The 25,299-nt window shown below is 41.9% G+C and overlaps 1 long non-coding RNA gene across 1 annotated transcript in view; it reads left to right on the forward strand.

The window, feature by feature from the left end:
- Window positions 1-14,684, forward strand: part of LOC308458517 — a 64,847-nt gene extending 50,163 nt beyond the window's left edge. Inside the window, exons 2-3 of the long non-coding RNA XR_013977511.1 lie at window positions 11,569-11,681; window positions 14,587-14,684. This is a non-coding gene — a long non-coding RNA (uncharacterized lncRNA). The remainder of the gene's footprint in view (window positions 1-11,568; window positions 11,682-14,586) is intronic.
- Window positions 14,685-25,299: the final 10,615 nt, after the last annotated feature.

Genomic DNA, 25,299 nt, shown 5'->3' on the forward strand with positions numbered 1-25,299 from the left:
TGGGCTTCGTCTTATATACCTGCTGGGATTGACAAGGCATCTGACCCTCACCTGAATCTCATAGCTCTCCCGTAGCTGCCTCTGATTAGTTTTCATTTAACTCTTGGGGAAAATAATTAGCATCACATGTCATGTGCATGGAAGTTGCTGAACTAATTAACCAACTAGAAGGATTACTGTTAATAGCACCAGTTTTCCTATAACTTGATATTGCTGGATAGTTTTGATGAACTGCAAAAGCATTTTTAGTTTGCTTTCTGTTGCCACCCTGGAACTTTTCTCTATTAGTGCCACTTTGTTTTGTATGATTTCTTGCAAATGAAGGAAAAGAACTTTTCTGCTTGTATATGTTGATAGTATAATTTTGGTTACCGAGGACAAACAAGATTGTACAAAAACAAGATTGGGTGCAGGCCTGGCCAGGACATAGGTACCCTGACTGTGACAAAGGTGACCTGTGTGCTTGCTTGCTTGATTAACAGCTGTTGGGAACTTCAGGGTCCCTGCTCTCCCTTCTTATGGTCTTTGTACTTGACCTGGAGACTCCAACAGAGAGCATTTCATGTCAAGAAGGAGGGCAAGTGGGCACCCTATCAAATGACAGGGCAGGAGCTACACAGAGCAGGGCCTTTTCACTGGTGGTGCCCATTGTATGCCTTGCTCTTCCCAGACCTGCTCTCTTTTGGCCTGTATTTTGGAGCTTTATAATTTAGGAAGACTTTGGAAGAACTGGTTGACAAGTCTTATCAGTCGCTGACGTATGAGCGGATTTTATTTGCTGCTATTCTGGGCTTCTGGTGCAACAGGGTTTACACCAGCGTAATCGTTGGCCATGATGCCAGAAGGGATACAATTTACGAGCTTTCTCCATTATCTGCACAGCAGGGGGTGTTTAGTCAACAGTGCAAAGGCTGAGATGAAGCATTCCCTGCTGGTTACCTGCTTTCAGCAATAGGGGTTACTGTACCCAATTGGTTAGCTGTCAGATTCTAGAGCTCCCCATTGGTGGCTCTTAGGTAATTCACAAAACACAGAGTCCATTCATAAAACACAGTGTTCATTCATAAAGCAGTAACATAAATCTCCATTGCTACATATTGGGTTTGCAATTTTGGGAGAGGGGAGACTGCCTGCTAGGGAGTGGGCGGGCTGGTGAGGCCCCCTAGATTTAGAGGCCCTAGGCTTCAGCCTACTTAGCCTATACATAAATCTGGCACTGAGTCAAGGCGGCGAAGGCCCCTCTGCCACTGCCATTGCTGTAGCATCAACGTCCCGAACGTGTACTGTAGTATTTATTTATTTGTTTAGCCACACCCCCCTGGCTGACCAGATTGGTCGACCCAAGGAGTGACACAGCTGGGGACTCCCTAATGGCGCGGCGGCTAGTCACGTCCCCCGCACAGAGGGGAGAGCTCATGACGAGCCCGCAAAAAGGAAATGGCTTTGGTGGGCAGGCCCTCGGGGGCCGTAGGAGATTGCTTTTTCAAAATTGCCTGGGGGGCCATTTGAAACCAGCCTGGGGCTGGACTTTGGTCACACCTGCTTAAGCATACCTCACCCCACCCCACTTTTGTTTTGGTAAGCTAAGTGATCTCCTTTTGAAGAATTCAGCAGTAGAGATTTCCTGCTTAAACCTCATAACCATACACACCACAGGACTTCCATGGAAACCAAAAGTCTGAAGACTACCAGAGGGAAATAAATATCTGTATGTATTTATTATTCAGTTGGTTCGCTGTTGTACCTTAAAAACAATTAGAAAAGATGTAGAAAGAACAGAAGTAAGAATGAGGGGAGAGATGCAACTGCTATCAAAAAAAGCATCTATGCATCTAGTTCTTATAATATCTAATGCAGGGATAGGAGAACCTGTGGTCCTCCAAATGTTTCTGGACTACAACTCCCATCATCCTTGTCCATTGGCCATGCTGGTTGGGGGTGATGGGAATTGCTTTTCCTTAAACAGCTTCTCTACAGAAGCATAAGTAATAAATGGCATAAAGAAGTAAATAAGTAAGCCAGGTGCAGGGATGCTCTGCTCAGCTCAATGCATATGACGTGCAATTCTGCCCTCAGAGCATGCTGGGAGTTGCAAACATTCCTGCATACTGTTTGCTAGATGTTCATGTGATCAGCCAAAAACAGGACAAAGGAAGAAAATTGGATAGGCACACTGGGCATCTCCAAAGCATGTGAAGTGTGTTGCTATCAGTGGGAAAGATTTGTGCATATGCTAAAATGTGTCAGTTAAATGGCCATATTGTGTCCTCTTTCAATGAATATTCTGGAGAGAACCTTCAGTACAATTAATTACACTTGCCCTTTCTCTCTTTCATTCTTGAAGATTTGAGTTGACTTTAATTAGTCTCCCTCTGTTTGCTTGTGAGCACTTAAAAATAATAATAATTAAGGGGTTTTTTATAGTCAGCTTTTCCCAAGTTCTCACAGTTCTCCTTACTAACAAAACAGATCAAGTTGCATATCTACCAGGCGAGACAGAGAGTTATTTAGCTGTAGCAGGAAGAGAAGGTAAAGGGACAGAGTTGATATTTGTTTCACTTCTGACACTTTCCCATTGCTTTTGCAATGTAAATAGCCTGTCCTGTTTGCATTACCATTTTAATTATGCCTCTTCAATTTCTTCTTCTCTCCAGCTTAGTTTTTTCCTGATACTGTTCAAAAGACAAAAGTTCTCCAGTCCATCGTCTTAGTTCATTGTTTTGATCCAGTTCAGCAGCGATATTCCTCAGTAATCATTACATTTTGTTTTATTTCCTTTCTTATGAAAAGGGAAAATTAATGTCACACCCCAAAGTTTCAGTACTTTGTTCTCTTGTTAGAAGTCCATGAGGAAGTCCTCCTGCACAAATTTTCCTGAAATGTATTTGAGCTGTGTCAGAGTGTTATGTGATTTTGGACAGATCCCATTCATAGGAGTGTCCCAGTAGATCATACTCCATTGCATTAGTGCAGTGAAAATCGTTGTCTGATGAACCATCGAAGAGTCTTATGGTATTTTAAAGGCTAACAAATGTTATGACAGCATAGGCTTTCATAGACTAGTGTCCTCTATGCATATTTTGAATACATTTCAACTCTGATTGAATTGTTACTATCTGCACCTCTTGCATTTCATTGCTCTGACTCCAAAATTTACAACCCTTTACAATAATCTGTATATACCTGCAAATGAGAGTTATAATTCATGTATCTGATGAAGGGAATTGAAACTTGTGAAAGCTTATGCCATAGGAAAATTTGTTAGTCTTTTGAGATGCTAGAATACTTTTGTTGAGCAGGCATTTTCCAAATTTTTTTTTTATGAACTGCCCTAGTAGGGCAGTAATTGTTCCTTGATAATTTGTCATCCCCCTCCATGATGGCACCCAGGGCGACCCGCCCCCGCCCCCCTTCCTACGCCCCTGACAGCACAGGTTTCATAGGATGATGTCATCTATATGTATTCATCGATTGAATATCAGCAGCTCTTTCATAAGTAGGCTACAGTTCTAAGAACCTCACTATGGAACATTTAGAAATAACATTTACTCTTCTACTTTCCTCTCCTTCAGAATAAATGGTATATCCTCCCCAAGGAGGGGATGTATCCAAAATTGCATCCAGAATTGCAGTGAGCTTTGACAAAAAGATGTAACGTGGGAATACTAGCCACAGCTACAGTATGAAAAGAAGTAATGAAAAAATACTTCACTTAGCAAAAGCCAGTGGTATTGAAACCCCAGATTTTTTACGCTTTACTGTGTGACAATCCCACTCCCATTTTAAAAGCACAGTGTAGTCCTAAACCTTATGCAAATGTTAGATTGCTGTATTTAAAGAATGAACTAGTCTTTTATAACCAGGTGTTTTAAACTTTAAGCCATCCCCCTTTTCTAAAGAGTGAGAGAACATTGTTATGATAACAGCATATTTATCTTTCATCTGTCAGCAATTAGTTTACAAAGCTAATTCTCTGACTGTGAGCCAGGTTGCGAGGGAAAGCCTTTGTTGCAGTGTGTTTTCAGATTGCTGTTAATCCACTCCCACCGATTGATCATTGCCCATATGGACTCTTACCAAAGTGGGATTATCTACAAGGCTGATAGAGGAAGCCAGAGAGATATCTGGTTTATTTCTGGCTTTCTTCAAAGGAAGTACAGAATGAATTAATAGGGTCAGAATCCCCCCCCCCATATATATTTCTGGGTGTCTCATTGTCTGCTTACCGCTTGAAAAAGAACCATTCATTTTCTAAGTAATTAGCACATACGGACATCAGTCATTTCTGTTTAAACTTTGGTAAAGAAGGCCATACAAGAGGTGACATCATTTTCCTCCATATGTTTCTCAAATGGTCCTCATTAGATTGGGTAGAGAATAGATGGGCTAGAAAGGGATGAGTGGAGTGCCAAATAATGTAGATTGAGAAGCCTGATTTTGAAAACAAAAGTGACACATTTCTACCTTTCTGGATCAACAAAAACCTTTATTGATTATTATTTTTTTAATGTCAAAGTTCTCATAGTTGGGGATAGTGTCTCTCAACTTGTACAGTTGTAGTGTCTTATTCATCCTTTAGCGTTAATGACGTTGCATATATTTCAGCCACCATTTTAGTTGATTGTATTATTATGGACCACACTGGTGATATCAGCCATAGTAGGAGTGATATAACTTTGGCAGCAGGAGTAGACATGAAGATGTACACATAGAATCATAGACTTGTAGAGTTGAAAGGGACCATGAGGGTCATCTGGGCCAATCCCCTGCAATGCAGGAATCTTTTGTCCACCGTGGGTCTTGAACCCACAACCCTGAGATTAACAGACTCATGCTCTACCAACTGAGCTATGCCAGCAATCCATGTGAGTTGGAATGGTTTAGGACCAAACACTGAGGCAATGGCAATCGTGCTACTGAATGAAACATATAAAAGTTGTCTAAGTCTCCATTGATTCTATGGAAATTACTGCTGAATGGTTCTGTGAAAACTCATGCCACTTTTGTTTGAACTGTGTGAAGAATCATAGGTAATACCATTCAACAGAAATGCTGATGCCCTTGGCATCAAGAATGCCGAGAATGGATGACTTTAAAGCTACTATTTCAAATGCAGTGGTATTTTGGCAAACTATTACAGCTTCAGAAAGCAGAAGAAATGTGGAGGGAAGGGGGCAGATTATAAACGCACCAAAAGCAAGGGACAGATAAACAAACAGTTCACTATACAAATGTCAAAGCTCACTAGCTGCTAATCTAGAAAACATCTGTTTATAGCCATGGGTATTCTGATTTCCATAAAGCTGTTTTTACATCTCTGACTTCAATCACCCTTGCCTCACTAAATTAACAGAATAAATAAATAAATGCAGATTCATCAGTGCCGCTCTTATGCTAGTAGGAGGGTCCTATTTAGTGATCTAGGATGGGCCTCTCAATATAGGACAGTATTCTCTAACTCCATAGTTGGCTCTATTGTATTGAATTCTTCCTTTGTATTTACAGCAATCTAACTTACATGACCAGCTAGGAATCCCAGAACAAAAATATTCTCATGCTTCTTCATACAATCATTGAATTGTAAAGTTGGAAGGGACACCAAGGGTCATCTAGTCCAACCCCGACTCTGATACCAGAAGAGGGTGAGGCTGCGGTAGAGGGGGGAATGACTTGAAACAATGGGAGACAGAGCAAAAAGGAAATGGGATCGGCGACGAATAGAAAGCAACAGATAGTTTCACAAAACTGTATGTGTATGTCTATACATGTGTGCACACATGCACAGATATACAGATATATCTCAAATACACCGGAAGTGGTGATTTAATGACATAAATCCTCAGGTGAGCTTAGAAGAGAGTACTCATATTACCACTTACTCTTTGCACAATCAAGCAAAAGAATAGTTTCTATAAAATTTCTTAGAAAAGTAAAACCATTTTGTGAAGTGCGGGTAAGAAATGTTACAAATCAAATCAAATCTGGATAAACTCGGGAATTTTGACTAGGGCAATTTAAAAATAAGATAAGCACAGCAGAAACACTTTTAGGGATGCACTGGAAGGTTGAATAGAGTGTGCTGTTTCATATACTGCAACGCCTGAAAATCATAGAATGGTAGAGTTGAATCTCTCCTAATTTCATGATAAACTTTTTTTTTTAAAGCAAACCCATTGTTTGAATCTATTACAATGGGTCGACTGAGAATTAGAATGAATGCTAGGAGAAATATGAGCCAAATGGGCTTCGTGGTTTGAACTAAAATGGATAAAATGAAATATATATTGGTAAGCATTTCATGTTTATGGAAGCTGCATGTATTATATATGTCCTGCATACTACATCTGTTTCAAGAAAGCCTTTAATCAAAACCATGTGATACAGGAGAAATGATCAGCGAATCGAATTCCCATCCCTGCCTCTGGAGTTCGCAAGTGCATCCCTTGTTCCACCACATTAATATTTATTATGCTTATGGGGAAGCTAAGACACTGGGATCTGTTTGCAATTACCAAATTAAAATGCAATTAACCAGTCACAGAGAACAAACAGTGTTTCCTTTAAAATATTTTAAAGAGGTAGAACTGAGGATGAGTATAAAATTTCCTGGCCTAGGATGTTTTTACTTATGGAAGCTTCCTATGAAATATTGTGAAGGCCGACTTTCCCCCCTTTTTCCTTTTAAAATATCCCTAAGCCAGAAACCCATTTAAACCAAACAATGCTTTTTTAAAAAAATAAATAAATGCTGGTACAACAAAAAGATTTGTTTAGAACATTATATACCTGGTGGAAACTTCTCTGTAGTTATGTCTGCAAACCTTCTTCTCTGTCAAACAACAGTTACAAGTGTGTATAAATCAGATGCATTCTCCCTTCTCTGAATGGGCTGCTTTTGACAGCATCTGCTTGACAGCTTCCTCCTGGAGGAATAAACACTGAAGGCTTTGTAAGCATCTATTTTCAAGTAGGACCGGCAACATGGAGTGCTCCTGTTCAGGATATGAGCCAGCCAGCCCAGCCATCTTTCAGCATATTTTATTCCACACACCACTGCTGCATTATGGCACTGAGCATACCCTCCAACATTTCTCCTATGAAAATAGGGACGTCCAATTCAATAACAACAAACAACAACAACATTATACCTGACTGGGCGGCTTCCACTATATATAAAAATATAATGAAACATTAAAAATGAAAAAAAAATCCCTATACAGGGCTGCCTCTAGGGGTCTTTTAAAGGTTTGCTGCCATATGTCTGCAATTTCCTGGACATAGCTGTCAATTTTTTGGGGGGGAGATTTTGCAAAAAAGTTGAACAACTCTTGTGTCTGGATTTTCACTTTTTGAAACATGGCAACCCTAAACTTATCTCCTTGGCTTGGGGGTCGCATAACTCCATACCCTTCAACATTTCTCCAAGGAAAATAGGGACATTCTAAGGAAAAGCAGGACATTCTGGGATCAAATAAAAAACCAGGATGGCTTATTAAATCTGGGATGTCCCTGGAAAATAAGGACACTTGAAGGGTCTGAGTGTTTAGTACAGGACTAATATATTTCCCCTTTCCACTCATAGTTCTTTGGGTCCAAACATTTATAAACTGAACTTTTATGAATTTATTTTTTTTGTGGTGGAATGAAAGTTCTTCCCAACTGAGTGCCCTTGGTTCACCAAAAGAGTTATCTTTGTTATCTGCCTGACACAAAAGAGAGGGAATTCTGCGCAAGTCTGAATGATTTCCTTATATTCCCAGCTTTGGAATGGAAACTTCCTGCTATGCGGAAAGACTTGGAACAGTTCTGCTTGCATGTCCAGTCCCGAAACAACATCTCTGGTGATCTTTCATCAATTTATCTTTCTGATGGAATTCACAGCTTTTGGAGTCAATTTAGTCACAGTGGTTGGTATGGTTAGCAGCCAGTTTTACTCCGGAACAGAAGGTTAAGGCTACAAGCCTAAACACTAGGGAGCAAGCCCCATTGAGCACACAGTGGGGCTTACTTCTGTTGCAGTGTAGGTTCTTTGTCTTATTCCAAGCAAGACAGGCATCGCTATAAGTTTTAAACGGGTTCCTTTACTTAAGATAATCATCCATTACATGCTGCAAACAGAAGCAAGCAAGGGAAGGGGAAACTGAAACTCAGCTCACAACCCAGGAAAGCCACCCAGCCCCCTCTCCCAGATACATTAACCCCTTAGCGACATTTTCTTCTCAATGCAGTGAGTGTTAATTCAAGGCTGCTGCCTATTCCAGCAACTTCTGAGTAAACATGTATAGCTTGTGCTGTAACTCTGCTTTCAGTTTTGAAGCAAACTATGTATGATTTAGCACCATGCATTCCTTTACTCACAGTTTTTTAAAAATTAACCACAACAATTTAATTGACGTCAGTGGGCTCTAAAATTGCTTAATATTTATATATTGTCATGTTGGACATAGTAGGGATGGGAACTCTTCAGAAGTTGTTGAACTCCAACTCCTATCATCTCCAACCAAGCATGGCCACTGTTCAGAAATGACACTAGTCATAGTCAGGCCAGCTGCCATGATCTACACAGTGGAATGGTTGTGGACTCTCCTTCCTTGGAGGTCTTCAAAAAGAGGTTGGAGGGTCATCTGTAATCTATGCTTTCATTTAGGGTTGCCATATCTTGAAGAGCAAAAAAGAGGACAGCCTGAGCCAGGGAAAAGAGGCACGCGGGCGCTGGCATGTAGGGCCACTGCTGCGCCCGTGCACCTCTTTTCCTAGCTTGGGCTGGCAGTGGCTGCAGTGTACAGAGCAGCCTATGCCCAAGCTGCCTGCGCCTGCACTTAATGCACTGAGAATGCAAGTAGACTGCAGGCGGAGGCGAGGCTACCACTGATTGTTGGGATCAGGTGTATTATTAGCCCAAATTGTGATTCTGCAATAATTTAGTAGAACGAAATACTCCCTGCTGGCAATGCCTTGGAAACACCTTGTTTGTTTAACACACTGTGCTTTAAATCTTGATTTCCCACTGTCTACTCCCTTTTTGGTCATATTATGTCTGAGACAACAGGAGGGGAAGCCTAGTTCAGCGCCTGTTGGACATGGTCCAATTACTGAACTTGGGGATCTGATTAATGGTTTCCTGAAGGAAAAGCAAAACTCCAGCCCACCAAAAGCTAAGTATTATAGAAGTAGCACTTTAGGATTACACACTGTCTGTTCTTGAGTGTTGCTGAGAATTTTGTTTTCTCTGTCTCTTGGTGTGAAGAAAGCACAAGGGAGAAGTTTGACAGTGGTAGTCTTAATGCTGCAATTTGCTTTGTCCAGGAGCTTTAAAAGACTGCATTGAATATTAGATGCTGCAAGCCCTCTTTGGTGAGGCATTGGAAACATGTGGCTTTATATGAACTATAATACTTTCATACTGCAAGGTTAGCCAACATAGTACCCTCCAAATGTTGTTGGACTCCAACTCCCATCATCCCTAATCATTGGCCATGCTAGCTCAGGCTGATAGAAGTTGTTGTCCAACAGCATAAGGTGGACCACAGGTTCCCCATGACTGTCTTAAGCCATTTACTTCATCCAGGAAGCTGCCTTACACTGTATCAGACCATTAGTCTACTTAACTTGCTAGGAATTGTCTAAACCAATAATGAGGATACCTTGGCCCTCCAGTAGCTGTGGTACTCTTCATCCCATCAGCCCTAGCTAGCATGGCTAATGGTCAAAGATGATGGAAGTTGGAGTCCAACAACATCTGGATGGAGACAGGTTCCGCATCCCATCTACACGGACCGTCACCAGCTTTCTAGAGGTCCTTCCCAGTCCTTCCTTGAGATACTAGGTTTGAGCATGGGACCTTCTGCGTGTGCTTTGGCACGGAGCTAGGTCACCCAGACCTATATAACTTGCCCTGTTCAACTGAATATCAAGTTATATTGACCTCATATACACTAAAACATATCACATAAAGGAGAACATTTAACATTCTTTTGATAAACATGCACTCACATTGCTATGGGGAATTGATATAGAAATGCTGTGATTGAATACATTTGTGCTTGCCAAACCTGATTGCTCCATAATTAATAACAATGTGCTAAATCTCAGCTTGAGACTATGGTATATTTTCTTCCAGACACAATTGATTGAGCTACCAATGAACACTCAAGTCTTCTCTCCCACCCCGGTCTTCCTATTATGTTGCACTAATCTTGTGTCTTCCGCTGAATTTTCTTACGCTTTGCTGTTACTAGCAAGCTTAAGGATTAGTGAGGCTTAATGGTTAGTGATGCCTGCTGGTGCAGCGGGGAACTGACCCAGGCGACGTGGCCCTTGGCAGGCATATACCCCATCACTGGCCGGACAGCCATTCGGCAAGGGGGCTGGGGGCACAGTGGCAAGGCCCAGAGACACCGGGTAGCAGGCAGGTCAGTACGGGGATCTCTGTGTGAGGGCCCCTGACTCAGCCCCCTTAAACTCATGCACACAGGACTACAGGCCCCCGATCTCCCCATGCTATGCCCCTGATGCAGGGGCCAGGGTGGTTTATGTGGGAAGAGGCAATTCTTGAGATACTGGGGTCCTGAGCTGCATAAGGTTTTATAGGTCAAAACCGGCACTTGCGGTGGGTGGGGAAGGCTGTCATATTAGAAAATTGGTTAGGGAACAAAAGAAGTAAAACACAGAAAATCATGGCCAGCGCAAAGAATTGTGGATGAGCTCTAATTCTTTTCGGCATTTTGCCTCAGTATGTGTGTGTGTGCGTATTGCCCTAAAACTGAAACATTTTCTTTAATGAAAAGGTTTGTTCTTTCTTGTGCACTCCACTGCCTTATATTGGACCCTTGACATTCTGGGTCTCTTTGACCTAAGGTTGAAACAGCACACAGCTAGATAATGGAGTTGGCTTAAAACAGTAGGGGGGAAACAGCCAAGAAAGAGAAGAGAATATTAGTATTGCTTTAATAGCTTCTCTATTCATATATTCAAACTGCAGAAACATAGGTGAACATTAATGTTACTCTTGGGCCATGAATGAACATTTTTTTCAGGTGATTTTCATTCTCAGCGTACTGGAATGTAATCAGCTTTTTAGCAAGGCATTTCCTTAGCCATTTATTTCTGCTAGACCTGGGAACGAAGCATTGCTTAAATGGGTTATTGGCTGGCATCCTTAGGTAATGGAAAAGGACTGTGCGTACATTTTCTCTTGAGAGGATGGCCACAACAATTACATCCTCTGTAGCGAGGCATCTTCAGTATAAGCCAACTGCATTCTGCCTCTCTTGCTTGCTGATTGAATTATCAGCCTCCCAGATGAGATAGCCTTCAGCGTGTCCAGAGAGAAAGCATTACATTGTCTTATAAACCAGTAAAATCAGCACTTTCCAAACAGAGAGTGATAAATTGTCAGACCTGTAAGTGATTTGACCTTGATCTCTTAGCCAAAAGTTGTGGGAACGGCACCAACGCGGCATCTTCAAGCACCCATGTTACAAAGTGCCATTCCTAAAACAATTAACTGCCTACTGCAATGACATGTTTCCCATTTCTCCCCTCCTGTTCCATTATGTGTCCTCCCAGTGAAAGAAAACACGGCTGTTCCTCCTCCTCCTCCTCCTCCTGTCAAGGCAAATGACTACAAGAAACATATTTCACTTCAGATGAAACAAAGGCCTCTCCCTCCTGGCCAAAGTGTAAGATGTCATTGAAATAAACTTTCATAGAATCGCTAAACTGTTCTGCTATAAATGAGTGGTTCTTGATGCAGCTAGCGATCAACAAACTCACTTCCTAATTAAGTGCAGGAGCATAATGAGGAACAGGGCTTCCTTTGTTTAGCTAGCTTGTGTGAACTATGGCCACAATTCCCCAGACTCTCCTAACTCCTTCATTCAAAACTTGTAATTGGAACATAAGGAACCAGGTACTACAACAGCAAATGGTTTGACAGTGGCTCCATTCACTGCCAGCCAGATGTGAGACACTTTCAAAGGGGCTGAATGACTCATATATTGCCTGGTGTTGTATGACACCATAATCTCTGGTTTTCAGACCTACCATCAATAGGCACTGTCATCTTTAATGCAATCTAATGAGGCATTAAGATTTACAGAAAGGACAGACAATTCAAACTGAATCACCAGGAGAACAGGCCAGTGAGCAAGCAGGTTGGCAATTCATTGCTTCAGTTTGCACAAACAATATGCTTTGAGCAAGGGATGGAGGTTTTCTTCTCCTGAACGAGGGATGGCAGGAAAGGACAGCTATGCCTTTGGTTTTTGACTGGTGAGTTGGGTCTCACTACTGAGTTGTGGCCTGATCTAAGAGGGGTTATAGCAACAGTGCTGTCACCATACAAAAATAGGGTACAAAATTATGAAATGTATTCCCAAAATGCATGTTTGGTTTAAAAGTGGGACCCAGATACTGATGGGGAAGAAATTCAGTTCAGTTCATATGGTGAACCTAACTAATTCACACTTTCCAGAACAATATGTGTACTGAAACACAGTCATCCTTTGAAATTTGCAGTTCTCTGAATTTTGTAACACAGTTCTCTAGCAAAGCAATGCACACTGGGGTAAAGTGCCTATAAAAATACACATATTAGTGAAAAAAACATGCACAAGTGCATTATATAAGGCAAAATTGCTTTGCAAAAATGTATGTATTAGACAAAATTGCATACAAGGTATGTATTGGTGGAGAAATTCACACTGAAATGCGGCTGAATTTTCATGGAGACTTGTTAATTTTTTTAAATATGCAAACTAATGTGCAGAGCTCATCTTAAGAGTGGAAAAATGAGAAGCTAAGGAAAACTTAAACTGAAAGATTTGAGCATCCTTAGTGCCAGGTCTGAAAACATGGTAGGCTATTGAGCTAAAAGATACCTTAAAAATATGATACAGTTCAAGCAATACATTTTCAGCCACAGTTGTAAGCAGAGCTTTTGAGTACAAAGCAAAGCCTGGCAAGGTCCAGAGACATCTCTCAGATTGTGCTGGGCATTACCTGGTGTTCTTCAAAGTCTCCAGCACACCAAAGCAGTGGTGACATTGCTGCCCTTTTGGAGCACATGAGGCCACTTGAGGCAGGATGTGAAACACACCTGCTCTGCTATTTCTAGAATGAACCCAGAACTGTATGAAAGTCAGCAAGTTCTGGGTTTCTTATGGAATTGCTTCCACCCTTACCCTACATGCTGATTGGCGATAGGAAGCGAAGGAGGTAAACTTATAGTTCTTACTGGTGTTCAGTTGCATCTAGTCTCTGAGAACACACAGCCCTATTCCCCACTTGCAAACAAAACTTTTCCGCTCTCATTGCAATGGCAGAAGCTCACCTTTGTCTGTAGAGAAGTCATTCTGTGTGCCAGATCAGCTGAGTCTGAATCATCTAGTGCCCCTATAAGGTAGGTGCTGACAGGCAGTAGCAGAGTGAAAAATGTGGTTATTGCCATGTTAACAAGTCTCTCCATAAATCTATCCTAAAAAGGGAGCTCTTAGATGAGGTGTGGAAATTAGCAAGTGTGGAAAAGGAGAGCTGTAAAAACGAAACTGTAAAATAAAACACATACACAACAATATTAAACACACACTCTTTTTGTTAACATCAAAATCCATAAAAGCATTAGATTTGCAGATTCATCTAAGGAAGCTTCTGAAATTCCCTCCCCTTGCATATGACATCTTCACTAGTAGGGTTTTGTTGTTGTCCTAAGACCTATCTTTTCACCCAGGCCATTGGGACATTGAGATGAATTGCTTGAAGAGACCGACATGAATTAGAAGTGTCCCATTTGCTGCAGTGAAATAGTTGTGGTAACTGATGTTGTAACTGTTTGATTGCATCAATAGTTTTGATTTTCATTTTATAATTGTTTTCTTTGTTTAAATATGAATACGGCATGCCACCTTGTGATTCTAATGGAATCTGATGAAGGTGATCTAGAAATATAGCAAATGAATGAATGAAATGAATACATGTTAGAAATATAACCAGAGTGGAAAACATTGTGGATGTGCTGTGAGTGGCACAGGAGAGGGACAAACCTATGCTGATTCCTAATTATCCCTTACTTGACATACATGTCCACTACCCTAGTAGGAAACTTGACCACAATAAGATGGGGTGTAATTCTCTCCCCCCCCCCCGTTGACTCCAGTGGGAAGGAACAGGATAAAAGCTGAATCACTCCTCTGTGGAGTAACTGTTTGCAGGCCATGGACAGCTCATCCTGGGGGTATTCCTGACTTTGGGGTTGCTTGATTTTCTTATTGTCTTCACAACTAAACTGCTTTTTTCAGAATGTCTTCGTTAAACAGGACATTTGGGGGTTGTCTGTAATGCACCTTGTCTGAAGTCTTATGAGACAGCCTCCAGGCCAAATCTCTAATCTCATGAGGCTGCTATGCTTCAGTATCATTATGTGAGGGGAACCAACCTCCTTCCTATAGGCATTGTGGTTCAATTGCAAAGAGGTGGGTGCTGTGTTCGTGTTTCCATACAAACAAGGTAAATACTGCCTTTTGTGGTAATACGAGCACTAGAATCACAGGGTTGTGCCATTTAGAAACATTTCATGTTTTTTTTCAGATTGATGGCCTGAAGAATTCTGGTGACGTGATCCTCTCCCTGAACAGACATTAATCATATCAAATAATGTTTTTGTTTTGTTCTATTTTTCATGCGGTCTTCAGTTTCACCTCAATAAACCACTTTGGAAGATGATAGAGAAATGCACATTTGATGTTATACAAGTTAAACAATGTTCACATAATGCCCATGGGCCTTTGAGAAAGAAAAAGGAAAATGTCACATAATGCAAGGGATGTGATTCATTTGAGCACAGCCAAGAGGAATAAAATCTGATTATTTTTTCTGTTAAATATTAGCATAATCTGATTAATTCCACAGATCAAATAAATTGAAAGCAGAGCCACATTCAGAAATGTATGTTTTATATATGCCTTCTAAACCACAATAAAAAGATTGTAGTTAGTGCAGCCAGGTAAAAAATATGGCAAGAATAAAGTCATCTTCTATCATTCTATAGGATTATACTGACGGATCTTTTCTGGCATGATTTTTATCTCTGCTGACATGGCTTTGTTAGGTTAAACAGAAATAATCTTGAAATGTCTGCTGTTGGTAGGAATGAAATTCAGATTTAAAATATTTATTACAAGTCATCATCTGATTTGGGAAACTAATGCGTACCTCCTGTATTTCAAAATGAAATTTAGCTCTGCTTACATTGGAATAAGATTGCTACTTTTGAGACAAATCAAGAACCAGAGTGGATTGATAGGTAGAATTTTAAATCTGCCCCTGAGAGAAATATGAGATGTGAATTTCTGTATTGGCTTTATGAAAGCTAAACATCCTGATCCAGCAAAAGACACCCTCACAGACAAGCAGCCTTAACCAAGTGTTCCTGCTGCTGCTGCTGCTGCTGCTGCATATCTGAGTGTGTCTGAAGATGGGGACCCATTGTGCAGCAGCTCTGGAAAAGGCAAATTCCATGCTAGGGGTCATTAGGAAAGGAACTAAGAAGAAAACTGCTGGTTTTATAATGTCATTATATGACTCTACGGTGCAACCACAATTGTAACACTGTCTACAGTTCTGGATGCCTGGCCCCAAAGAGGAGGTTGCAGAGGTGGAAAAGATTTGGAAAAGGGCAACCAGAATGAAAGGGGGTGCAGCAGTTCCCCTTGAAGGAAAAGTTGGAGCATTTGGGGCAGTGGCGTAGTGTGGGTTGCACAGCCCCGGGCTGTGTGGAGGGGAGGGAGGGAAATGGATGGAGTGGATGGAGACCAGGGGCGGTGCCTAATGGCGTCCATATAACTCAGAGGACTGCAGCTGCAGAGATAAGGAAAGAAGAGTTGTTTCGTTGTCTGGAGAGGTCATTTCCTGGTTTGCATGGAGAAGCCGTTTTCAACAGAGCCCAGCAAGGGAAGCATGCAGCTGTACTGAGGCAACACCTAACTCCTAACAATTTTGCTCCTGGAGCAACCACTCCATGACACCCCCCCCATGCTACACCACTGATTTGGGGGGTGGCACTGTGGGTTAAACCACAGAGCCTAGGACTTGCTGATCAGAAGTTCGGCGGTTCAAATCCCTGTGATGGGGTGAGCTCCCGTTGCTTGGTCCCTGCTCCTGCCAACCTAGCAGTTCAAAAGCACGTCAAAGTGCAAGTAGATAAATACTTCACGGCAGGAAGGTAAACAGCATTTCCGTGTGCTGCTCTGGTTCACCAGAAGCGGATTAGTCATGCTGGCCACATGACCCGGAAGTTGTACGCTGACTCCCTTGACTAATAAAGCGAGATGAGCGCCGCAACCCCAGAGTCGGTCACGACTGGACCTAATGGTCAGGGGTCCTTTACCTGTTTAGAGAAAAGGTAAGTAAGAGGTGACACAATAGAAGCCTACACAACTATGTTTGCTTCAGGTTGCGTGTTTTCAGGTTGCGTCCCATGGTGACCCGGAAGTACCGGAAAGGGTTACTTCTGGGTTTCGCCACTCGCGCATGCACAGACGTGCAAAATGACGTCACACGTATGCACAGAAGTAGCAAATCGCGACCCACGCATGCGCAGACATGGGTTGCATTCCTTTCAGGTTGCGAATGGGGCCCCGGAATGGATCCTGTTCGCAACCAGAGGTACCACTGTATGGTGTGGAGAAAGTGGAAAGAGACAAGTTTTTCTCCCTCTCTTATAACACTAGAACTCATGGACATACAATGAAGCTGAATGCTGGAAGATTCAGGACAGATCAAGGTTAAGTGCTTATTTACAGAGTGAATAGTTAAAACCTAGGAACTTGTTCCCACAGGAGCCAGTGATGGCCACCTACTTGGATGGCTTTAAAAGAGGATTAGACCAATTCATGGAAGATAAGGCTCTCAATGGCTACTAGTTGGCTATGCTCTGCCTCCAAGATCAGAGGGCAGTATGGCTCTGAATACCAGTTGCTGGAAACTGCAGGAGGGAAGAGCACTGTTATGATCAGGTGCTGCTTGCATGCTCACCACAAGCATCAGGTTGGCCACTGTGAGAACAGTATGCCGAACTAGATGGGCCATTGGCCAGCAAGGGTCTTCTTATGTTCTTCCATATTTTCAGTCCCTGCATATCGCTCTCACTCTCTATTACAGTGTCACTCAAATAAATTTTAGTTGATTAATGGTGTGAATTTTAATTGTCCAGTCAATGAAATCTGCAAACATTTGCATATGAATAAACAGTAACATTTGCATATGAATAAGCAACAAAAAGTTGTTTTTAGAAGCAGAAAGCGTTCTTTCTTTGTTTCTAGGTGACACATGCTATGTGCTTCCTCTAGGCACACATGGAATTATTCCATCTGAGAGAAGATATATACACATGTATACACACTTCTCTCACATGGGAGAGAAAGTTGTTTATAGTGTCAGCGTTTACTTAGGGATGAGTTTCACATATGCAGCGTATTTTATCTTTCTCACTTTCAATACAAAGCTAACCTTGCCTACTCAGAAGAAAGTCCTATTGAATTCAGTGAATATTACTTTCAGGTAAGCGGGGTTAAAACTTCAGGCTTTTCTGTTTAAGACACACACCAGAATGGCTGGATAGGCCACTGCTTCCCACCATGTGCACATGAGGATGCAAGCATGTGTTTGTTACCACACATAAAGTGTGAAATTCCCATTAATGCAGGCAGAAAGATATTAAATATTGTGCTTTATCCAATCACTTGTGAAGGCACAGCTGGTTTCAGTCACATTTATGAGCAAATGTCTAAATCATGTTTTACATCTATTAGACTAAATAGGAAAGAAATTTTTGGAATCAAATCAATGATGCGAAATATAAATGATATGTGTAGGAATGTAAATTATAAGCAGCAGTGCAGGGGTGGTAAGAATAAGTAACAACAGCTGTGAAAGAATGAGAGGAAGAGAAGTGAACTCATTTGGGAGCACTGTAGTTGGGACTTGAGGTGCCAGCACATTAACAGTGTAAGACTACTTATAGAAAGCTCTGAATGGCTTTATTGACTGCCATATTCTCACCCTTAGTACTGCACCCTCGCTGCTGCGGTCAAGGGTGTAGTTGTGGTGTCAGGGTGCAATGAGAGGCAGAGAGGAGGCCTACAGATCCTCCAAGTGTCCCTATTTTCCAGGGATGTCCCTGATTTAGAAAAGCCGTCCTGGTTTCTGATTTGATCTCAGAATGTCCTGCTTTCCTTAGGAAATCCCTGTTTTCATTGGGGAAATGTTGGAGGGTATGGATTTATCCAACCCCTGAGCCGTCTGAAGGCAATCCTGTATAGGGAAGGGTTTTTTCATGTTTAATGTTCTATCATGTTTTTATATATGTTGGAAGCTGCCCTGCCCAGAATGTTGGGCGCAACCCAGTAAGATGTGTGGGGTATAAATAATAAAATTATCATTATGGAATGGGATGTCCCTATTTCCATTGGAGAAATGTTGAAGGGTATGGGCCTAGATGTAGGGGTGGGGCAGCAGGGCATGTTGTCTACAGTAGCAAATCATCCCAGGCTCCCATTGCATTTATTAATGAAACATCTGCCATGGCCAGTTGGCTGCTGTTTTATTTTTCATTGCATTTTTTTAAAAAAATACTGTACTAGTAGGTAAAAAAAAGGTAAAAGGCCCCTGGTAGTTAACTCCAGTCAAAGGCGACTATGGGGTGCGGTGTTCGTCTCACTTCAGGCCGAGGGATCCAACGTTTGTCCACAGACAGCTTTCCGGGTCATGTGGCCAGCATGACTAAACTGCTTCTGGTGCAATGGAACACCGTGACGGAAGCCAGAGCGCACGGAAACGCCATTTGCTTACTAGTACCTTGGGATTTTAAATGAAAGGCATGATATATGAAGTGAATGTGTGGTTCTGTCCTTGTAGGTTAAAAATACGGCTCCTGCCATGAAGACTCAGCAGTTTGTTATCAAAACTGATGCAATGACTTGAAGAAGTCTGAGATGAACGGCTGCATTTGGATATACATTGTATATAAAATAATGGCAGCCAGGGGTAAGGACTGGGAGCCTAAATGAACACACTTCTTTCCAGAATTAGAGGCTGAATTTAATCATAGGCTAAAGTGAAGTGGTACAGAAGAAAAAGGCTGAATTAATTTTATGATAAGTAACTCTGGACTACATAAGACTTCTGCAGACATAACATGTAAAATTTTATTTCAGATATTGCAGTTTTCTTTTATTTCCAGCTATAACCCTATTGCTTTTTTTTAAAGGTGTGGCCGTATTCATGGCTTTTAATTTCTATTGGTTAGAATGGAGATTTCAGTTGCTGTACCAATATGTTGATACTTAATCATACTAACAATTTCTAGTGCTAAGCCAATGTGTTGGTACTTAAATCATAGGAAGGAAAACAACAATAATCCATCCATCACTAGTAGGTCTCAGGTCAGGTTACAGCAATATAAAATACAGCATTAAAATCAGCATTAAAAATCCTATTCATAATATTACTTGATTAAATTAAGTTTAAAATGCAAGATTGTACAACACTTCCTTCAATTAAAAAACCGATTTCTATTATTTTTATTGTGCATTACATGAAGAAATAATTTGAAGGTGATCGCCCCCTCTTTTTTTTAGTTTTCTGAATCGTGCTGAATTCTGCAGATCTCATGCATTGCTTCACTCTGTCAGTAACCACTATTACCAAGGTCATTCTATCTTTGCAAAATAATCTTTTGATCTGTATTGAGACTAAACAGGTATTTTCTCTGTTTACTTTTGGAAGCACTGAACATTAAAAAGCTAACCCTAGGGAATAAAATATTAAAGAAGCTTGCTTTGTGCACTGAAGTCTAGCCTTTGGAAGACATTGGCAACAAATCTTGTAGAAATATTGCTCTATTACCTTAGGTCCCTGGTGGCAAAATGCAATCTTGAACACTGATCAGAATTTAACAGTATTTATGAAAGAGAGTAAGGCAAGAGCTACAAGCACCCTGAATGCATCTGGAATCATTTTGCTTCTGTCTGAGAACCCCAACAAGAACAGTTGAGATCTGAATTTGCACTGCCTGGTTATTTCATGTCTTGTAAAAAGCTTTATTACTGGGTCCAAACAAGCCAAGTTTAGATTATTTTTTCATGACTCACAATTTCCATGACAAATGAAAATTTACTACTGAGTTGAAAAGTTAATCCTGATATACACATATCCAGCATTGAAGCTCAGGGCAGGGGGAACCTCTCTAGCCACCGGTTTAAGTAAGTCAATGGAAATGGAGTGGGTAGGGCAGGGGGAGAGCATCCTAATACCTCTGAAATAGGCCAAATGCAGTTCAAATTAAATGAAAGTAAACAAGATGCTTGCTCAACCTGCTGAGAGCCAACATATCCATGAAGTTATTCATGAAGCATGTCACACATCAAAAGCTGGGGCAGCCATGTGCCATTATTTACAGAGGAAGAGCCTCTTTCTGAAGTAGTAAAGGTAAAGGGACCCCTGACCATTAGGTCCAGTCGTGGCCGACTCTGGGGTTGCGGTGCTCATCTCGCTTTGTTGGCTGAGGGAGCCGGCGTACAGCTTCCGGGTCATGTGGCCAGCATGACTAAGCCGCTTCTGGCGAACCAGAGCAGTGCACGGAAACACCGTTTACCTTCCCGCTGGAGCGGTACCTATTTATCTACTTGCACTTGACGTGCTTTCAAACTGCTAGGTTGGCAGAAGCAGGGACTGAGCAACGGGAGCTCACCCCGTCGCGGGGATTCGAACCGCCAACCTTCTGATCGACAAGTCCTAGGCTCTGTGGTTTAACCCACAGTGCCACCCGCATCCATCTGCTTTCTGAAGTACTCCTAGTTTAAAGGGCTGTCTGGTCCAAGCCTGGTTTAAAGATAGAGAACTATAAGATGGGAGAGCAGGAGACACCTTGAAGTTGCCTATCAACAGCATTTTTACAGCACTCGGAACAGACACACAGGTCATATCCACTATGGTGAGATGTATTGCATTTCTATTTCAATTTTAGTTCTAAATTTGCCTCTTAAGCATACAATGAGTACATGCAAATTCTATGCTAAGCTGTGCCATCTTTTGGCCATTATTCTGCTGATACATTTGCTCTTTTTGGCAATGCATAAGTGCCCATCCTACACCAAGGGGTGGAGACAGAGGGAGCAAGATCCCCAGAGTGGCTTAACAATCAATCCTTCAACTGTCGCTATTTTCCAGGGACCGTCCCGGATTTACAGAAGCCATCCCGGAATGTCTCACTTTCCCTTAGGATGTCCCTATTTTTATCAAAGAAATGTTGGAGGGTATGGTAGGATGTCCCTATTTTCATTGGTTATGGAGTTCTGCGACCCCTGAGCCAAGGAGATAAGTAACTATACAACCTTTAGAAGACATCTGAAGGCCAGGGAAGTTTTTTCAGGTTCAATGTTTCATTATGTTTTTATATACGTTAGAAGCCACCTAGAGTGGCTGGGGCAACCCAGTCAGATGGCTGAGGAATAATAGTAATAATAATAATAATAATAATAATAATAATAATAATAATAGAATAAGATATTCCTATTTTCATTGGATAAATGTTGGAGGGTATGTATTTCCAGGAAAACCTTGGGACTGAACTCTGGGAGAGGCATGGGAGTGTCCTCATAACTGTCAGCACCCTTAATAAACTACAGCTCCCACAAATCATTGGGGGAAGCCATGACTGTTTAAAGTGGTGCTGTGGTGCTTTAAATGCATGGTGTGAATGTGGTCACAGTTAGATGCATTCATTTTGCAGGTAAACCATATGCTATGGACAATATAAATCAATGTGTCACAGGATCACGGCATTTTGCATCAGGAGAAGATACTTGGGGGTGGGCCATAGCTCAGTGCAGAATGTCCCAGGTATGCTCCCTGGCCTGTTGTCTTTGTCAATGGAGTTTTCTTGGCAGGGATACTGGAGTGGCTTGCCGGTTCCTGCTCCAGGTGGATCACGTTTAGTCAAAACTCTCCACTATGACCTGTCCGTCTTGGGTGGCCCTGCACGGCATAGCTCATAGCTTCTCTGAGTTATTTAAACCCCTTCACCACAACAAGGCAGTGATCCATGAAGGAGACAAGGCAGTGATCCATGAAGGAGATTTTACTTTCTTGGGTTCCATGATCACTGCAGATGGTGACAGCAGTCATGAAATTAAAAGACGCCTGCTTCTTGGGAGAAAATCAATGACAAACCTAGACAGCATCTTAAAAAGCAGAAACATCACCTTGCCAACAAAGGTCCGTATAGTTAAAGCTATGGTTTTCCCAGTAGTGATGTATGGAAGTGAGAGCTGGACCATAAAGAAGGCTGATCACCGAAGAATTGATGCTTTTGAATTATGGTGTTGGAGGAGACTCTTGAGAGTCCTATGGACTGCAAGAAGATCAAACCTCTCCATTGTTAAGGAAATCAGCCCTGAGTGCTCACTGGAAGGACACATCCTGAAGCTGAGGCTCCAATATTTTGGCCACCTCATGAGAAGAGAAGACTCTCTGGGAAAGACCCTGATGTTGGGAAAGACTGAGGGCACAAGGAGAAAGGACAGAGGATGAGATAGTTGGACAGTGTTCTCAAAGCTACCAGCATGAGTTTGACCAAAGTGCGGGGGGCAGTGGAACACAAGGAGTGCCTGGCGTGCTCTGGTCCATGGGGTCATGAAGAGTCGGACACGACTAAATAACTAAACAACAACAACATGCTCCCTGGCATCTCCAGGTATGGCTGGGAATATCCCCTGTCAGAAACTTTGGGGAGCTGCTGCCAGGCCGTGTGGACAATATGGAGCTAGACAGCCTAACATTGCCTAAGGCAGCTTCCTATGTGACTAATTATCATTTTTTCCCCTTTGAAAAAAACACTGATCACTCTACCTAGCTGACCTTTTTATCCCACATATCACAGTCCTGTTTGTATTGATGTATAGAGGGCCAAGGATCAGCAAAGACTTGAAAGTGGGTAAGCAGTGGGCTTATTTATTCTTCCCTCTTTTCTCTGGAGATGGATTTCAAAAGTGGGAAATAAAACCACGGCATTCACATCTAGCCCAGTGAACAGACAGATGTTCCTCCTGCAGTAAAAATAAGCAGCAACGGCCTGGTGAATGTTAGTCTGAGATACATTTATAGATCAGATGTGCTTCAATGCACAAGAATAAAGAATAGGGGCTTAAACGCTTGTATTTTGTGAAACAGTTGTGACTGTGAACAAGCATGAATCTAGTGCAGCCTTCAGAATTAAACTCTGGATATCTTCCAGCAAGCATAATTTCTTTGGCGTTTCTCATGATTAGCCACCTCACACTTTCTCTTCCTTAAAGATTTCCCTTAGCAGTGTTGCCTGCAAAATAAAAATAAAATTCTGTAGTTGTATATAGACTGGCAAACAGGCACAGAAAATGCACAAAGTCTTGAGAATATATGCTGATGAATCAGTCTAATTCATTCTCCAAATATACAGTATAGGGAAGATTTAATTTGCAATAGAAAAAGGTCAACAAACCCGGACAACATCCACTGAACTCTTAAAGGCTTTTAGTATAAACTGAGTCTGTCCAGCAATTTTGAATCCACTTGAGGACTCTTATTCCCCCCACCAACCAGATGCACTCAATGGGCCCCTCAAAAACAGTTCTCCCAAATCTGATAAACAAATTCAGCTATTTCAAAGATGTCCAGCAACACTATCAAAATCTTCTTGTCCCTCAGCTTCAAACTGTGTAACATGAAAGTGTAGCTTTCTCAAACAAAATCCATATTTATATGAATCTTGGATACCTCTACAAGGAAATAAGGACATTTTTGAGTGTTTTATTTTCTTCTATGTATGTCTGGCACCTGACAGACATATGTCAGTTCAAATAAGCAACCAACCCTACCAAGTCTGCAATTATGTTTTCCTGCTCACTTTGAATGTGTGAGGTCAAAAAAGCACCATTATTCGATGGAGTATATTTGTAAGCAGTTAAGCTAAGACACACACACACACACACACACACAAACACACACAACCTGCAGCAGTATCAACCTTTTATAGAAAATAATTGCCACTGGGGTAAGTAGAATATCCAGTCCTAAGAAAAAGACAGTGTACGTTTTTGTTTTTATATCAGCTTCTGGTATGGGAAGCTGCACGAATGGCAGTAAGATCACACTCTGTTTTGTCTTGTTGCTGCAGACAGCTCTTGTGTGGTAGAATTGCCACCTGGACAGTGGGAATTACTGTTGGGAAATGTATATTTATTTGCATTCTGCCTCAAGTTTCCTTCTTGTCAGGAACAGTGCATAATATGTTTGTAAAACTGGGAATTGCTACAGACTCAGCCTGGAACACAAAAGACTTCACATGAAGCAAAGTCTTACTCTCCAGCAGCCCTGATTTCCTCAAGGAGGGCTCTGATTTTCACAGCACTGCTCCAGGCTCTGAGAATTTTAAAGAAGCAACTGAGTGGCAGAACCTTGGGATGAAATGCCTTCATTTAAAGAGCCTGTTTGTTTTTTTAAAGCAATAGGTTTTGTGGCAGCACACCTACCCCATAAATTGGGCTAAAACTGAAGGATTGAGAACAGACACATGAAAAGCTGTCTGCCAAAAGTTGTATGTCAACCTCTGAGGTTTTTTTTTACCTCACGAAATTGCAAACGACGAAGAAGAGCTGGGTGTCTGGGCCTGCCATGGCCTGTTTTAAATGCCCTGGGAGCGAAACTGAGGGAAGCCTGATTGTTCCCTCAAGCCCGACCCCGGAGAGCCCAGCCCAGCCATGGCAGCCTGCCATTGACCAATTGTGTGACAGGCTGACACAGAACAGGATTTTCCGTGAGCTGTAGCTTGCCCTCTGGCAGGGATCAGACCCTGATGCCCAGCCTTGCATCGTTGGTGGGAGGGGAGGCACTGGCCATTCCGCAAAGCTGCTGCACCCCTAAAGGGGGGTAAGCGGACATCTATAACTTGCAGTCACATAACCAGCTGCTCTGCATAAGCCAGTATGCTGAACTATGGCTCAGTGAGACTTCACGCTTCCGGATAAGAGTTTCTTTGCACCTCCCTGATCCTTCCCATGACAGTGCTAAACTAAGTCAAAGCTTGGCTTATCGTGTCATCTGAACTAGGAATTTTGCTTAGTGAGGAGAGGCTTAATCACAAGTCTGGGTTTGGGTAAGATACTAAGCCAAGCCTTAGCTTAGCTCCATGCAGCTGGTTAGTAAAAAGTGTTCAGAAATAACATTCTAAAGGGGGACAGTGACACCAAGCAGCCCAATGAAGACTGA

The sequence above is a fragment of the Podarcis pityusensis genome (assembly GCF_964106645.2).
Source record: "Podarcis pityusensis genome assembly, chromosome: 11".
Taxonomy (NCBI): domain Eukaryota; kingdom Metazoa; phylum Chordata; class Lepidosauria; order Squamata; family Lacertidae; genus Podarcis; species Podarcis pityusensis.